The 18733-nt window shown below is 38.0% G+C and overlaps 1 long non-coding RNA gene across 2 annotated transcripts in view; it reads left to right on the top strand.

The window, feature by feature from the left end:
* The window catches only part of LOC115278206, a 32633-nt gene extending 14137 nt beyond the window's left edge, over positions 1-18496 (top strand). For both annotated transcript variants that reach the window (XR_003902758.1, XR_003902759.1), the window contains exon 3: positions 18458-18496. This is a non-coding gene — a long non-coding RNA (uncharacterized LOC115278206). The remainder of the gene's footprint in view (positions 1-18457) is intronic.
* The last annotated feature ends 237 nt before the right edge of the window (positions 18497-18733 follow it).

The raw sequence follows: 18733 nt of genomic DNA on the forward strand, positions 1-18733 counted from the left end.
ATATTTTAGAATTGTTAGTACATATTGCCATAATGTTTTCCCAAAATTATAATAATTCATAGTTCAAACAATTATGTAATTTATTTGCTGAATTGGGTGATTTCTTTCTTTGGCTGATGGTAGTATGGTATTTTCTTCATTGTTTAGGTATATTTTTTAATATCTTAAGCACAAGGAAAATGCATGAACGACCTATATGTTTTCTCATGCCATGCTTTCAGAACTATGGGGAGCAGCATTCTTTGAAAGATCTACATTCTTTGAAAACATTTATATAGCTTTGCCTTAGGTAAAATGCTAGCGATTACCTATTTTGTTTTGTATTCTTAATCTTAAAGACTGATAGCTAATCATAATTTGAATAGATTCCAATTTTATTTTAAATTTCAAACAAATCTTTTACTTTAGAAAATTTCAGATTTACAGGAAAGTTGCAGAGACAGTAGAGAATTCCCATGTACCTCTCACCCAGTTTCAGCTGCCTCTAATGTTGTCATCTTACAATTCTGTGGTACTTCTTTTAAATTAATGAGTTAATTTAAGTTCCTATGCTGTAATTTTTAAAATTTATTATTTTTTAAAATTTAAATTCAAGTTAGTTAACATATAGTATAATAATAATTTCAGGAAGAGAATTTAGTGATTCATCACTTATATGTAATACTTAGTGCTCATCCCAACAAGTGTCCTCCTCAATGCTCTCCACCCCTTTAGCCCTTCCCCAGCAACCCTGTTTGTTTTCTATATTTAAGAGTCTCTTATAGTTTGTTTCCTTCTCTGTTGTTATAGTATTTTGTGTCCCTTCCCTTATGTTCATCTAACTTGTATCTTAAATTCCACATATGAAAATCATATGATACTTGTCTTTCTCTGACTTAATTCACTTAGCATAATACTCTCTGGTTCCATCCATATTGTTGCAAATGGCAAGATTTCATCCTTTTTCATCACTAATACTCCATTGTTTATATACACCTCATCTTCTTTATCCATTCATCAGTTGATGGACATATGGAGTCTTTCTATACTTTGGCTATTGTTGATAGTGCTGCTATCAACATTGGGATGTATGTGTCCCTTCAAATCAGCATACCTGTATCCTTTGGATAAATACCTAGTAGTGCATTTGCGGGGTCATAGGGTAGTTCTATTTTTATTTTTTTGAGGAACCTCCATACTGTTCTCCAAAGTGGCTCTGCCAGTTGGCATTCCCACCAGCAGTGCAAAAGGCTACTTCTTTCTCCACATCCTTGCCAATGTCTGTTGTTTCTTGAATTGTTCATTTTAGCCATTCTGACAGGTGTGAGATGGTTTTGTTGTGTATTTCCCTTATGAGGAGCATTTTTTCATGTGTCCATTAGCCATATGGATGGCTAATATAGTCTTCTTTGGTAAAGTGTCTATTCATGTCTTTTGCACATTTCTTCACTGGTTTGTTTGTTTTTTGGGTGTTGAGTTTGATACATTCTTTATACATTTTGAATACTAATCCTTTAACTGATATGTCATTTGCAAATATCTTCTCCCATTCCTTCTGTTGCCTTTTACTTTCACTGATTCTTTCCTTGGAGTGCAGAATTTTTGATGAGGTCCCAATAATTCATTTTGCTTTTGTTTCCCTTGCCTCTGGAGACATGTCGAGTAAGAAGTTACTGTGGCTGAAGTCAAGAAGTTGTTGCCTGTTTTCTTCTCTAGAATTCTGATAGCTTCCTGCCTTACATTTAGGTCTTTCATCCATTTTAAGTTTATTTTTGTGTATAGTGTAAGAAAGTGGTTCAGGTTCACTCTTCTGCAGTTGCTGTCTAGTTTTCCCAGCACCATATACTGAAGAGACTGTCTTTATTCCATTGGGTATTCTGTCCTGCTTTGTCAAAGATTAGCTGGCCATATGTTTGTGGGTCCATTTCTGGGTTCTCTATTCTGTTCCATTGATCTAAGTGTCTGGTTTTTTGCCATTACCATACTGTCTTGATGATTACAGCTTTGTAATACAGATCAAAGTCAGGAATTGTGATGCCTCCAGCTTTGGTTTTATTTTTCAGGACTGCTTTGGCTATTTGGGGTCTTTTCTGGTTCCACAGAAATTTTAGGATTGTTTGTTCCAGCTCTGTGAAAAATTCTGGTGTCATTTTGCTAAGGATGTGGCCCAATAATTTTTGTTCTCCAGAGTACTCCTTCTACTGTTGTACTCTAGTCAGTTAATGAGAGGGTCTCATTAACTTCCTTCATTCCTCATTTAAAAAGACTGCTATTTATAAGGCAATAGTGTGGAGGAATAGGATTATCAGAGCTCCACTAAATACATTTAAAACTAGATATGGTCCTTGGGGTTTTGGGGTGGATCAGTCAGTTAAGCATCTGACTTAATCTCAGCTCAGGTCATGATCTCAGCGTTGTGAGTTCAAACCTCATGTTGGGCTCCATGATGGGTGTGAGGCCTACTTAAACTTAAAAAAAAAATACCTTTTTAATGTGATCTTTAAGTTTAGCTTTCATTGAATCACAAGTTTTTAAAACATTCTTTATTGAAAAATAGTCATCACAAATAATCAGATTTTGTGTTCATCTCTAAACATGTAGTCAACACAATGCATTATATTGAACAAAGGCCTTCTATATAAATAAATAATAAACAAGCAAATGTGTGCCTTTCCTTAGATTTTTGAACCTAATTATTAATATAGTCTGAAAGATATTTTCAGTACATATAATTTTTCTGTGTTCAGAGAAAATTACAAATATGGTAAATAAATATTACTATATCACTCATTTTTTGTATGCAATAAAAACTTCTTACAATTCTAACAAGTAGTCCTCTCTTTCTAAGAATTAATAGAATAATTTCCAATATTCACCACTATTACCTGTTTCTGTCATGATTAGAGATTTCAGGCAACACTGGGACAAGAAGGAACATGGTAAATATAATATGAAAGTGGAACATTTAAGAAACTGACACATAGTGGGTGTTCCATGAATATTTCTTATTAAGACTAAAGCTGAGTACTTAACTGATGCATGTTTCTGGGATAGAAGTACAAAGGTCTGATGATGGACTGCGGTAGCTGGCTTTGTTTCCTGTTTCCTTTCTAAATGCTTGGGAGATGAATAATAGGGTAAAACTTGAAGATAAGAGAAAAAAAGACAATATGCTATGTTCTCCAATTACTGCCTGCTTCTTGCATTGCCCTTTATCTGGATGTTTGCCCTCAACTCTTACACAATCTGAATTTAATTTATTAATGAAAATATTTCACATAGCTGTGTATATTTTTTAGGTATATTAGGATTCTGTGTTTTTCTCTCCATCTTCCTCTTTCCTTTTTCTTTTTTAAAAAAATTTTTAATGTTTTATTTTTGATACAGAGAGAGACAGATCATGAGAGGGGGAGGGGCAGAGAGAGGAGACACAGAACCGGAAGCAGGCTCCAGGCTCTGAGCTAGCTGTCAGCACAGAGACTGATGTGGGACTCGAACCCATGAAGGTGAGATCTGACCTGAGCTGAAGCCGGAGGCTTAACCGACTGAGCCACCCAGGCGCCCCTCCATATATAATTTTCTAATTGAAATTTGGCTGGATCCACCACAGAGCTGCTATAAAAATTTGATATAATGATCTACAATAATGGAAAGGTAGTGGAATCTGTGTGAGAGAGCTTTCTGGGGACTTGTGTCCTCTTCTTTTCTCCCCAGTGACTAGTTTTTATTAGGATTTGGACAAAGTGTTTGGTTCAAATTTTACCATCCTGAAAGGTTTTAAGAGAGAGAAAAGGCAGTCATTTACAAGAGTATATTATGACATATAATATCAAAGTGGCATAAACTATTTAGCAACAGGATGATGTAGTAGAGAATCACATTATCTCTCGTTATCTGTCTGTCTATCTGTATCTGTCTATCTCACTATCTGCATATGCTTCTATATATAGATAGGTAGATACAGATATATACCACAGTTCATCTAAAAGCATCACTGAGCACTTTGCAGCCAATTACTGGTCTTAAATGTCAGCAAGAGGATGTGTTAATTTTTAAGCAAAACCCAAAATGACTTTTCTATCTGAGCAGCCAATGGAATTCTGCATCTAAGGGATTTTCTCCCACAAATGCCAAACTGAATATATTTACATATGTTCTTTCTGATATATGAAGAAGTTGGAAATTGCACATGACTTTAAAACAATTTAAGAAATTGCTTTTACAAGCTGAGTGTTTACATCTGTGTATGATTATTTTAATTTTTGCTGTTAGGTGATTCTAAAAAATAAATAAAAACCGATTTCTGGTTCTTTCTTGTCTGTTACCTAGATAACTTAACTTTTAATGCTGATGGTCCAAGTTTATGGACATAAAATGTAATAATTATTCTAGACCAAAACTGTAAACATAATTGAAATTTGGTTCCCCAGATCATGGAATATAATGTTTAAAAGCAAATCAATCAATTCAGCCTTATTATGTCATTTGTGACACTTAAATTATTGGGAACATCTCATTAAACCTTCTACAGAGAACAAGTAGTTATATGAGTCTTTCCCTTTTCTGATTAATTAGCTGGTTAACCACAGCTAAAATTCATAAGCAACGGTGGTCTCAACCCCTCTTGACTGTAGGAAACCATTTGTCACTAAGTTAACTCCTTTGGTATTATATTCAGAGAACCTTAAACTTCTGTTCCATCGTGTACCTTTCATGGAACCAGGCAGTTCACCACATACTTCATATAAGCTTCTGAATAAAATTTAAAGTGACAACATTCACATCTGAGGAATATATGCCTAGTAACAGGAAAACATATGAGGTTATTCTGGTGCATCTCAGGGATTATTCATCTGAAATTATGAAAATATGTAATAATTGTTATGATAACTATGCAGCATTGCTTTGTAGCCCACTGCCATTACCATCTTAATTTTCAAATACTAATCTTTCCCTGCCCAGCCCCCTGGGGCCACCTCGTGCAATACCAATGAGTCAATGAATACACAGTATTTTTTAAAACTTGTGTATACATGCCTAAGTAAATGGGTACTCTTGCTGATGAGCAATCAAAGAAAAATAAGATGGAGAAGGAGAACAGGAGCAGCTATAAAAAGAAAAAGAAGAAGAAACTAAAATAATTAGTGAAGGGAGTGGGAAGGGTAACGTGAGAAGACCTTTCTTGCTAGATGCGTCTGGTTTCCCTTGCTAAGGCAGAACTATGTGAAGAATTTCCCCCGCATGCACAGTGTCTCGTAGTGGAAAGAATTTCCTTGAATTTGGGACTTCTAATTTGAATAAGTGTGACAAAATAAGTTCATCCAGAAATTATTTATTAGCTATCTATTATATGTGAAGACATTGTAAAGGGATAAAAAAACAGGTAATGTACATGGTGCTCCTTTAATATTTTCCTGCAGTCATCCTGCTGTAGTGGAAAATGCACTATGTAGCCTCAACCAGCTTGAAATGAACTTTCAAGGTTTGGTACAGATCCTTTCTATTCGTTCTTCTTCATTTCCATTTCTAGTAGTTAGTGAATTTATGGTAGAGTGTTGGATCCGGGGGCAAAATAAATCTTTATTTAACATACCTGCTGTAGACCAAGCATTATAATAGAGGCTATGCAGATGCTGAAAACATGAAAGGTTGAGGCCTTTTTCCCTGAATGGTATGCAGTGCATAGCTGGAGGTTTTCAGGACTCAGAACTAAAACAAAACCAAACAAACAAAATGAGAAGCAATAAGTCTGAAAGGGAACAAATTTTCCAAAGTGCAGCCTTATTGGTATTGAAATATTCGATGACTAACACGGATCTTCCCATCTTTACATCAAGGGATGGTTTATTCAGATCAATAAAGCCACACATTTACAGAAATGATTTGCACAGCAAATATGAAAGACAGCTCCTTAAACAGCATCTATTATGGTGATTGCAACGGGTCCATTAAGAACCTCTGGGTGTGCACATCGGTCACTGCTAAAGTGTTGTTGCTAAAAAGGAGGCACGAGCTAATACCTCCTGAGACGGAGTGTGCTTGACCTTGTCTGGGCTCCGGCATTCGCTCAGAGGGAGACATGTTGCATTTAGGTAACTGCAGGTGAGGTCTACATTATGACCAGAAAAAAGCTGTTTACAAAGGAAGCCATTTTTCTCTAAGACCAGATATTTCCATGTGCTGATTTTTTAATAAGGCAGGCAGTCTGTGGGTTAGCTGACGTGTCTAGCAAAGCCCTGAGAACTTTATGGGTTTTAGCAATGATAGTATTTTGTGTTTCTCCTGTCAGGATTTCAAAGCATTTTATTAAGAACATGAGTGCCCTCACTGGGTGAGAATGCAGAGCAGGTTAGTCATAAATCCAAGGGAGGGTATGCTCACTGGTTCACACTGCTCTCATTCAGTTCTGTGATCTGCTGGGCCAGACATATGGCGGCATAATGGTGTTGGGGACTCTCCTTTCATTGTCCTCTTCCTCAAGACAATGTGGCCTCTGTTTAGTGTTTATGAAGTGGGATGAGTCTCCGGGGATATAGGTTCTTTGTTTAGTTACAGAGCAAGAGGGCGGGCTGTCTTCCCTATTGTTGCCTTTTTTTTTTTAAATTTGTTTAATGTTTTATTTTTATTTTTGATACAGGGAGAGAGAGAGCATGAGAGGGGGAGGGGCAGAGAGAGGAGACACAGAACCGGAAGCAGGCTCCAGGCTCTGAGCTAGCTGTCAGCACAGAGCCTGACGCAGGGCTCGAACCCACGAACGTGAGATCTGACCTGAGCCGAAGTCGGAGGCTTAACCGACTGAGCCACCCAGGTGCCCCCCTATTGTTGCCTTTAGATGCATCACTGAAAGGGCCGAAGACCATCACGACTGTAGGCATTTTCCTTCATGAACACACACGTCACCAGGCAGAGCCCCTTGGCAGGTATTGGACATTCCGGGACCAGCATCTCATCTCTCCACACGAAGTCTCTTAAACATGACATGACATCAGATTTTCTTCCTTCTGTTAGAACTTTGAAGGTTGGAGGTGTGAAATCTTGCTTCCCCTAAGGCTCTCGTGTGAGTCTGAGTGTTGGTTTCACAAGCCATCTACGAAAAGGGTGTATGAGCAGACTGTACAGATGCCGCGTCTGGCGTCGTTGTGCCAAAGAAATTGAGGGGACTTCTGCCACCAGGTTTTCTATCTTAAGACAGCTTATATATTTTTGCTGGCTTGATTTTTCACAAGATATTTTGTTGTTGTGGTTGATGATAAATGACCCAAACCCTGTGGTCAGTGAGATGGAAAATGGCTCACATACTCTTTTCTCGCCAGACATCTCAGATTTGTGAAAGAAGTAAAATCCTCAATGAAGTCATATTTTCACGGGGTAAAACATGTTAAAATATGATTTGAATATTGATTACAAACGGGATTAATATCTTAGACTTTAAAATATCTTAATTTAAATGAAATTTACTCATTTCTCCTCTCCTCTTCCCCAGCTCCCTCTCCTAGGGATCACATGCTTATAAGACTCCGCCTCCCTGGGGTACCGCAGCTTGAGATGTCCAATTACTGCAGTGAGACTGATCTAAGGGCACATCTCTGGCACTCATGTCTGTAATTCTAGGACCCAAGCCCCATCCGTTTCCCCTTCTCCTCTTGGGCATTTTCGGTGTTTAAGATCACTGATGAACTAGCCCTCAACTTGTATGTGACTCTCAACATTTTTCCTCCCGTCCTATGGTTTTCTTCCTTGTGCCTTCTCAGTCACATATACGGGCTGGAGCTGCCTGCTGCTCTGGCCCTGTGTCCCTTCTTTACCTCAGTGGGTCTAACAGTCCCCCTAGTAGAGGTCCTGGCCAAGAGCTGATATAGGTGGGCAGTGAGGCAGTTCTGACCTAATGCTTTGTATTCATTTTTTAGATTTTTAACCCTGTTTAGCAATATTCATTTTCCCAGAGTTCAGATATTAGCCCATGAGAAAACAGAAAGCTCTAATACAAATCACTCTGTCTTTTGGAAACTGGTCCATCCTACCCTGGACCAAACTTCTTCCTTTGGAGAGAAGACGTAGGCTTCCAAACCTATCTTGAACATGTCAGAATAGAGTGAACATAGGTGTCTTATCAGTGGTGGCCCTGATCCCTTAGCACTGATGGGTTAAAGCTAGTAAATAAAATTTGAAAAATCCTTATTGACAATAATAATTGTTATTAATGTTGCCAGATTCTTTTTTAAGTTTATTTAGAGAGAGAGCACGAGTGAGGGAGAGAGAGAGAGAATCACAAGCAGACCCTGGCTGTCAGTGCAGAGCCTGATGCAGGGCTCAATCCCACAGACCGTGAGATCATGATCTGAGCTGAATTCAAGAGGCTTAACTGACTGAGCCACCCAGGTGCCCCCATGCTGCTACATTCTTAATTTAAAAATCTCTTTTTCACTCTCTTGAACTCTGATCCAGTACTCATATTCCAAAATATGCAACTTGTGGTATTATTTGTAAACATGTTAATTATAAACTCAAATGGCTGAGTACTTGAATACCTTGTCATTGCAAGGTAGGGAGGCAGTAGGCTCATGAGAAAAAATTCACTTCTGCAAAAAGTTGTGGTACCACACTGCTAAATTCTTTGGAACTCTGGCACCATCAAAAAAGTTCCATATTGCATATATGAAATTTGCTAAAAGTAAATTTTAAAAGTTCTCATCACAAGAAAAATTTTTATAGCTATGTATGGTAACAGATGTTAACCACACTTATTATGGTGATAATTTTGCAGTATACAAATAACCAAATTATGTTGTACACTTGAAACTAGTAATGTGATATTTCAGTTATACTTCAACACAATTTTTTAAAAATCTGGATGTTTAGTGATTCAAATGGAATTGAAGGAAAATTCACCTAAGCCTAGAGTAAAATCAGCTGCATATTAGTCTGAGAGGATAATAAATAGGTATTAATGCAGAAGGGACCTAAACTAGGTGACCTGATATCTCTATTTATATGTTTTAAAAACATAAATAATGTAAAAAGACTATATAACATATATAACATTTATCTTATATGTGTGTGTATGTATATACATGTATATGGATGTATTGATAGATGGTTTGTTATATTTTAAAATAGAGGGCACAATTCAGAAAAAAAAAAACATAGCAATCCCAAAGTTATAGGAAAACCTGACTGTCTGAGATATTGGTTATAAGAAAGACACTAGTTCTCCCCTTTTAGCAAAAAGCTCTGTAGACAAAGCCTCTAGTTAAAAAGAGACCCTGAATGTAAATTTTTCAGCAGAGACTACTCACTCACCACATCTGTTCTTATCTTCTTCTTGAAGGAGGAAGCTCATTGTGGCCCTAGCAATATAAACAGAAATGTCATATGTGATTTCCAGAAAATAAATTTTAAAAGAGAGGGTGATTAATATCCAGAATATATAAAAAACACCCTACAACTAACAATAACAAAAAGTAACCTGATTTCAAAAAACAGGCAAAGGAGTTGCATAGACATTTCTCCAAGGAAGATATACAAATGGCCAATGAGTACATGAAATATCACTAATCATTAGGGAAATGCAAATCCAAGCCACAATAACATACCAGAACATACCCTTTAGAATGGCTATTATTTAAAAACCAAACAAAAAAACCCATAAAATAATAAGTGTTAGCAAGGATGTGAAAAAATTAGAAACCTTGTGCATCACTGATGGGATGTAACATGGTGCAGCCACCATGAAAAATAGTATGTCAATTTCTCAAAAAAATTAAACATAGAATTATCATATGACCTAGCAGTTTCAATTCCACTTCCAGATTATAGGTAATAATAAATGTATTCTCAAATATATATCTATATATACACACACACACACACCATAGCATAATATATGCAGATAACATATAAATATGTATGTATATATATGTTTGTGTATATGTGTGTGTGTGTATATATAAATATTTTATCACACACAAACGTGCGTGCACACATCAAAAAATGAAGGTAAAAGAGAGGATGTGCTTCTGTTCGTTTCTTTTTTTCTTCAGCTGGAATGTAAACCTGGTGAGTGGAAATCAAGCAGACATCTGGGATTGTAAGTAGAAACCACACGTTGAAGTAGGTGGAGCAACATGACAGGAGGAGTCTGGGTTTCCAATCCTCACAGAGTGGCCATGCCAGTACTGAGCAACTCACCTTTAGATTTTGCATGAGGGAGAAATAAATTCTATTTTGTTTGAGCCACGAGTGTTTTTCTATCACTTTTTGCAGAATTTAATCCCATTTTAACCACTTTAATACTGATTTGCTTTGCTATAACTGAATGCCCTTCGAATTTTTGACCCGAACATTTGATCTGTGCTTTACATAGCACACTATTATCCTCTGTGACTATGACCAACATAAGCAAATCCACAGGCAATAAGTCATAAAGATGATGATTATCATTCTCCTTCACAAAGAGGAGATGCAATAAACTAGGTAAGAATGTATAATTTTAATCTAAGTTTCTCTTGAGCTTCTCTGTTTTTTGGGTAGATTGTTTATGTAATTGGCTTCATCCTTTGTAATTTCGGTTCATTCTTCTGGGATGTTAGCAGTCCGGCCATCCTGGTGTCATTCATTGCTTAATTCTCTCAATTTTGTAGTTAAGAAGTTCATAAAAATATATTAAATGATACTAGAGTCAGTGTCAAATCTTCAGAAGAACCATTTGAATTTCCAGCCAGTTGGAGGCCAACCAAGAGATTGCTCATTTGGGGGCAACAAATGCGGACACCTTGAAAACAAAGACAAAAATAAAACCTAGTTCTTTGGACAGTTTGTCCTCAGCTCATTACTTAAAGTAGATTTAAAAAAATTAGATAGCATGTATTATGATTCCTACAAGTTATAAGGCATTTTATGGAGTGTTTGATAGACTATCCATTAACTATTATATATTCAAACCCACAGTAACTTAAAATTGTATCATTGCTTCATTCTGGAGGAAACCAATTGTCAGACTCTAAACTCCTTGAAGTTTTGGGCTGAAGACCATTGTTTGCATATAATCATGATCAGGTCTATAGTTTTGGAGTGTAATTATCATGCACAAAATACAAATATAATATCTAGTGGAGAAAAAAATTCCCTATGTCTTTTCTGTGTGAGTATTTATTTCTCTGTTTGGTCTATTAAATGATATATATCCATACAAACAAGCAGACGAAGCTTCTGGAAGCCTCAGAAGTTTATTTGTAGTGTTCCAGGTGACCTGACCTTTGACCATTCCTGTATTACTAAATGACCTCATTGGAATGTGGACAAAATGAAGGTGTTTAGTCTGGTGAGGGCTGGAGTTCAAAATATGAGAGGGGACTAGGAAACTGAAGTCGGGGGCAAGGACACTCCTCTGCTTTCCTGTCCTGTCCCCTCCCTGAGAACACGATGTGATCCTCACAGTATTCTCTCAACTCTTTAGAACTCCATCTACCACTTTATCTGTTCCTCTCATTCAGTCTTTATCTCTTCTTTCCAACTCTGGAGGACCAGCTGTTTTGAAATTCAAAATTAATCTTCCACATAACATATATCTCATCCTTCCTCATCTCCTCCAGGTCCTTGTGGCAACTCTTTACCTTCCCTTTCTCTAGGCTCATTCCCCTCAGCTGATAAAATTGTTTATTCCTCTCTGTTCAGTACAGAAATGCAACCAATTTTTCCCCTAACTCCACACAGTGATCTTGTTGCTACCACCTCTCTTCTTGGCTCTTCACAATCAAGCTACTTGAAAGCATAATCTATACTCACCATTTCAATTGTTCACCATCCTTCTAACCTGGCTTCTATGGCTCCCACTCCATTGAAAGTGCTCTTGACAAGGTTACAGATGATCTCATAAACGCTAAGTCCAATAGGTAGTTTTCTGTCATTATGTTACTAGAGCTCTCAGCTTCATCTAGCGGTCGAATTTCTTTTCCTCAAAACCCTCTTGATTTCTAGATTTCCCTCGATCTCTCTTTCTTCTCCTAATTCTGTGTCATTTGACATTTTTCTTCCACCTCTCCCTTAAATATAGTTGTGTTACCTGGGACTGTATCCTTCACACTCTCTCTTCTTACTCGCTGGGAAATCTTTCCACCCTCGCAGCTTTATCTCCTGCCTTGTCTTTCAAATTTGTTTCTCTATCCACCTTAGACAATGATGATAACTCCAGGACTTGGTCTTTCCATTTGGACATGCCAGGGACCTCTCCATCTCAACATGCACAAATTTAGGCTTATCACCACTAAGCCTCCTTAGCCTCCTATATCCCTTCTCTTGATGTATGATGTTACCTGGTCTTTCTTTCAGTCTCCTAAACAAACAAGATATACTTCCTTACCTCTATGTTTTTGCTCCTACTAGTCTATCTTTAAGGAATATTTCCCTAGCCCATTTTGCTTAGCACTTTTTGTCATTAAAATCTCACCTAAATGCTGTTTCTTTAAGGAATCTTTTATTGAATCCCAAGTTTCTGCTACAAGTTCCTACTACATACTTTTTTTTGACCCTTTTTACTTGTCTGTAATCCTTCTAGACTTGAGTTCCTTTAGACTTAGGACTATGTCTTGTTTATTATTGTATTGACAGAGGCTGGAACATAGTACTAGATATAGTACTAGATATATATCTTGAATGACTGAATCAAAACTTAGAATCCTATGAATTATCCTACACTGCTTCTTTATTCCACAGTGCACTAAGTTCTAGAATTCAGCTTCCTGGATTACTATTAAATCAGTTTCTTTGACTTCTTCCCCTAACATGATTTCTTCTCTGGTTATTGGAATGGTCTTCTTGTTCATCTTGTTGGCTCTAGGCATATTTCTTTCAAATTCATCACATATGTTGGCTCCAGAATTATCTTTCTAAAATATAAATCTGATCGTGCCACTTACCTATTCAAAATATTTCCACGGCTCCACATCTACCATGATTGTCAAACTACAAGACACAGTATGCAAGGGGATTCATGCTTAGTTCGTTGCCATGTTTCCACACGCATCTCTTACCTCCCATACACTCACAGTACACTTAAGTCTCGCCAAACTTGGCATAGTTCCCTGAATGAGATGTCATATTTGCCCCCCCACCCCGTGTCTTAGTACAAGCTCTTCCTTCTGCTTAAATATCCAATTTAAAAGTTAACTTTCAGAACTTTTCTTAGGTTTCACTCCCTCAGGCAGAGCTCTCTTGACTTCTTTAGACCAGGCCCCTCCTCTGTGTTTTCTTACAATCTTCTGCATAATTCTTTATTTTAATGTGAGCTAGAAACCCCAAAGGGTCCTTGGATGCTGACATATATGTACTTTTGAAGGCTGAAAGTCCTGATGTTACCCTATAGCAATTTTATCTTTCCAACTAAAGTTTATTTCCTTTGAGATTTTTATGATTTGTAAGGTTTAATGATAAAATCTTCTCACATTTTTCAAGGCTGTTTTCCATTACTACAGACTGAGTGCTTTCAGTCTGCTGAATGTTAAATATCCAAACAGAAGAAAGACCTAGTGCTTTTCCCTGGAGCATGGCTCTGCGTTTCCTTTGTAAATGCACTCATTCCTCATAGCTGTACTCTTATGGGCAATTTTCTTTCCTTATACGTTCTCCTGGGATTGCGTTCTGTACCTGCCTGAGAAAGAGAACACTGGCACATGGCATTGTTTTGAGAGCTGGCAGGAGAAATAAAAGAGATACTTCACTGAGCGGTTCTGCTGGGAAGCACCTTCAACCATGTGTTAGGACTCTGATCTGATATGCTTCTTTTTAATGAAAAAAAATAGAGCTACACAGTGGACCTCCCTTCACTCCATTCATTCATTTATAGTTCCCAAATAATGATGGCATTCCTAGTTGCTGAGGATACAGAAACAAATAAGGCAGAGCTCTTTTCCCTAGAGGACTTACAGTTTAGTAAGCAGAATAGATAAGTTCTTAAAAAATGCATGCATAAAGGTCAGTGATAGACAAAAAATATCTCCCAGGGGCAAGCTGATCAATTTAAGCAGTGGAGAGAATAAGAAATGCAAGACGATAGCTTTGATTTCATCCATATAGGGTTTGAAGTGCTTATGTGACATTCAGGTGGAGCTGGTCCACAGACAGGTGGCAGTACAGTCCTGGCACTCAGGAGATGATTCTATCCTGATAACATAGATTTGGGATTCCCCAGAGGAAAGAAGATATTTGAAGCTATACAAAAACCGATAGAAAGATTAATGGCAGAAATAGTGATCTCAGTAAAGGTTGAGGTGGGAAAGAGATTTCAGAAGCCAAAGAAGGATATTTATGAAGAAAAGAGTGGTCACAAGTCAGGTGCCACCAAGAGGTCAATGACCAAGCATCAAGAAGAGACTATCAGGGGTGCCTGGGTGGCTCAGTCCGTTAAGCGTCCGGCTTCAGCTCAGATCATGATCTCACAGTTTGTGGGTTCGAGTCCCGCATCGAGATCTGTGCTGACAGCTAGCTCAGAGCCTGGAGCCTGCTTCGGATTCTGATGTTTTCTTTTTTATTTATTTATTTTTGATTTTTGATTCAGAGAGAGACAGAGCATGAGAGGGGGAGGGTCAGAGAGAGGGAGACACAGAACCAGAAGCAGGCTCCAGACTAGCTGTCAGCACAGAGCCTGATGCGGGGCTCGAACCCACAAAAGTGAGATCTGACCTGAGCCGAAGTCGGAGGCTCAACCTACTGAGCCACTCAGGTGCCCCGGCTTCGGATTCTGTATCTCCCTCTCTCTCTGACCCTCCCCTGCTTGAGCTGCATCTCTCTGTCTCTCAAAAAAAAAAAAAAACCCACACATTAAGAAGAGACTATCAGTTTTAGCCATGATGACCACTATCTGAACAATAGAGAAGAATGTGGGACCAGACACCAGTCTGGGAACCAGTGCAAGTTAAGGCAGTTTAGATGATGAATACAAAATATTTATCAAGAATCATGACTAAGAAGGGAAGAAGAGCAACAAGAGAGAAGCTGGGAGGAGCAAGGCAAGAAAATACCCCATTATATTTAAAAGTCTTCAAAGATGTGAGAGTATACCAGTGCTGAGAAGACTTTACTGGAATGGAAGAGACTGAAGATACTTGAGAGGGAAGAGCTGATACCAGAGCAAGGTCCCAGAGAAACAGGAAAAGATGCTATCATGGTTCCCCATTTCACACGTGGCGTTGGGCAAGGGAGCAATTCATATGGAGGCACAGGTGCTCACGAACACCAAGTATCACAGATGCCCTTGTGAAATCAGCCCCTTTCAAGTGTATCTTGTGTAGAGCCCTCCGCAAATGCAATGAAGTTATTTTTTAGTTCACATTAGCAAATAAGAAAAATGATCCCCTGAGTGCCACAGAAGTGGTCCCAAATACTCATTTCTTTAACTAGAACAAATCTCTTTGGTTCTCTCTGGTACTGCCAGGATCGCTTAACTGCTGCACTGTGAATGTTCGACCTCCCTCACTTCACTGATCATCCAAAATGAGCTTCCTCTGCGTCTCGAGCACAGCCCAGACTGGCTTTCCAGTTCCTAAATCAGACTGAAAATCGGGTCACCACTGTAGTCTTTATTAAGTGCTAAGACCTCTCTGATGTTTTTCTCTTCCCAGTAGTCCCTAATTTACTCCTAAACAAATACTGTACAAAACCTGATGATCACAAATAATTTTCTTCTTTCTGTATCTAAATAAAATCTGTAATAGTTTGACCAGCTGGCCATCACTGGTGCACAGGACTTAATCAAGGGCTGATTTGATTTGCACGAGTATTTGGTATCTCTAGATTGTGGTAAATAGATGCCTTCTACACTGAGCAGCATGTCGTATTCTTATGCATCGATAATATTATAATGCAAAGTGAAGATTATATTACTGTGCCCACTAGAGGGTAAACAGTTTAACTTCAAGGTACATAAATGCAATTGGAGGGTTTTGTGACACAGAAGTGCAGTACGAGGAACAAGAAGGGCTTTGGCTTCTACTGTTTTCTGAGCCGGAACACTGCTGCTTTAGCTTTAAGTCTGGAAATACCTCTGTCTGAGACTCTCTCTTTGAAACCTCCAGTGTGGGTGAGTTCCTCCTCCGAACTCACATCACCTCTGCACGCACAGACAACCGCAGTGAAATTGCTGCACTGCCTTGTCTATACCACCCAACAAGACTGTCTTGTTAACTATTACAGCATCTGGCCCTAGCACACGCTCTGGTTTCCAGCAGTCATTTAATAAACTGTATTGAATAGTTGAACAAATGAATGAATGTGTCCAAGCCCTGTGATTTTGATTTGGAAAGTTACAAAAATAACCTGCCTGATATGGCACGGGGCTAACTCTCCACCGTGCTGTGTTTTCTGCTACTTGAAAGTCATGCTTCTCTCAGCAGTTTAGAGCAGAAGGCTTCCTATAATTTTGTGTCCTCAGAAAATCCCATACTCTCAGAACACCTAACGGGATAGTTCCTCGCTCCCAATTTAGTGGGTAATTTTCTCATCCTTCAAATTTTCATAGCCTTTCTGCCCTATTTTTTCTGTCTGGCATTTCCCAGAATCTGAGACATAATAGTGCTATTTTAAAAAATCATCCCATTTCCTTACTGGTTTGTAATTTACTTGAAGAAAGGGATTGCACTTATTTTATTACCTCCAACAGTGATTTACACTGTGCTTTGCTTTAGGTAGTGATTAATACATACTGGTCATGTTGAACTTCATCAGCAACCACCACTTAAATGGGGCAGCAAAATGCTAATGGACTTTGATGCAGCGGTGGTAGTTTATGGAGTGGAAGTAGGACCAGTGCATGGTGCTGATCACCGGTGGAGTGACGCATCCTCAAAACAGTGTGCTCCTTGGACTCTGACACAGCCAAGTGCGGTGGCCCGAGCCTCCTGCCTGGCAAAGGCTGGTAATGACTGAGCTAATGCACATCCCACTGCCAGCCAGTTATTTACTAAGTAGATCAACATAGTAGTGAGAGAAATTCAACCAAATGGGAAGGACTTACAGAACCAGGTGCTTTCTAAGCTAATACTTCTTAGAGGAAAATCAATTCCCATACTCCTTAAATAGAATTCCATTCACAGTTGAGATTTCTCAGGGTTGAGTAAAATAAGTGAGAAACTTATGGGGGTTTTTTTTGATGACAAAACATACCCATTATAACCAAATAGATCATCTTATCTGAACATGTAAGATTAAATAGTCAAATAGTTATATATGAAAAAAAGGAAGGGACAAAGTAGATTCAAAGTCAATGCTAGATATTGCCTCTGTCACATTATGTACCTTAGTGTATTTAAAGTCTGTAAGAGTGCATTTCACAGCAACAGTTGGATTCAGCAATTCTTAAAAGATAGCTTAAAATGCATTGTCTTTTGCTAAAAAAAAATCACTTATCCTATAAAATTGTCCATAAATAAATAAAATAGGATTTATGAAGCAAAAAAAAAACCCCAAAACCTTTCTCGTTATATGAGGACTAAGATTACAAAAATAAACATATTAGCCAGCTCATCATCTAGCACACTTCACAAATTAAGGTGATTTAGAGAACTATGGGTTAGAAAATGTGTTCTGCCAAACACTAATTTTTGGAAACCTGAAATTATTTAGGAGATACAAGTGTTTATATCTATATCTCAAGTTCTGATTACATAGAAGCAATCGTATTAAGGAAGGATGGCCTTATTAGACTTTGAGACTATGTGCAAGATACAGAAGTAATATTAAGAGGGAAATATTACAATTAAACTCTGAGTTTAATGATTTCTATTGTAACTACAGAAATTACAGAGAGATCTGTGATCATTGAGATAACCGTAGATAAGCCGGTTAAAAATTCTTACACATAAAAATAAATAGTTTGAAAGTATCGCCTTCAGATTATTCGTTACAGGAACACACCTTTACAGTAGAGAAATCTGGTAGGCGCCACACTAAGTGATAAAACCTAACATTACCAATAATGGACAAATGGATGCACATTATCTTAACAAAACTGTTTAACTTAAATCTAGTCATCAGGAAATATAGCAAATCCAAATTGAAGGCCATGCTTTAAAACACTCTTCAAAGATATCAGGTTTGTGAAAGACCCCCCCCCCCAAAAAATTACAGAGCTATTGTGGATTGAAGGAGAACAAAGAGATGTGATAACAAATTGCAATATGTGATTTTTGACTGGATCCTGGATACAAAACCCCAGAAAGCTCTAAAGAACATTATAGGGACAGTAGAAGAAATAGGACCATGGATTGTATATCTGGTAATATATGTGTATCAGTGTTAAGTATCCCAGGTAAGAAATTATGGTTATAAGGGAAGATGTCTTTGTTTTAAGGTAATACAAGCTGAAATATTTGAAGTGTCATTATGACTGTAACTTACGCTCAAAGTGATTGGTTAAGAGACAGAATAGAAAAAAAATTAGCAAAGTGTTAAAAATTACTGAATCTAATGTAAAATATATTCTTCAAAGGTGCCTGAGTGGCTCAGTCAACATCGGACTTTGGCTCAGGTCATGATCTCCTGAGGTCTCTCAAGAGTTCAAGCCCCACATTGCGCTGCTGTCAGCACAGAACCTGCCTCAGAGCCTCTGTCCCCCTCTCTCCCTGTCCCTCCCCTGCTTATGTGCATGTGTGTGCATGCTCTCTCTCTCTCTCTCTCTCTCTCTCTCAAAAATAAATAACATTTCAAAAAATAAAATATATGGGCCTTCTTTGTACTATGTATTTTTCAACTTTCTATAGACGTG

The sequence above is a fragment of the Suricata suricatta genome, chromosome 14 (genome assembly GCF_006229205.1).
Source record: "Suricata suricatta isolate VVHF042 chromosome 14, meerkat_22Aug2017_6uvM2_HiC, whole genome shotgun sequence".
NCBI classification, from domain to species: Eukaryota; Metazoa; Chordata; class Mammalia; order Carnivora; family Herpestidae; genus Suricata; species Suricata suricatta.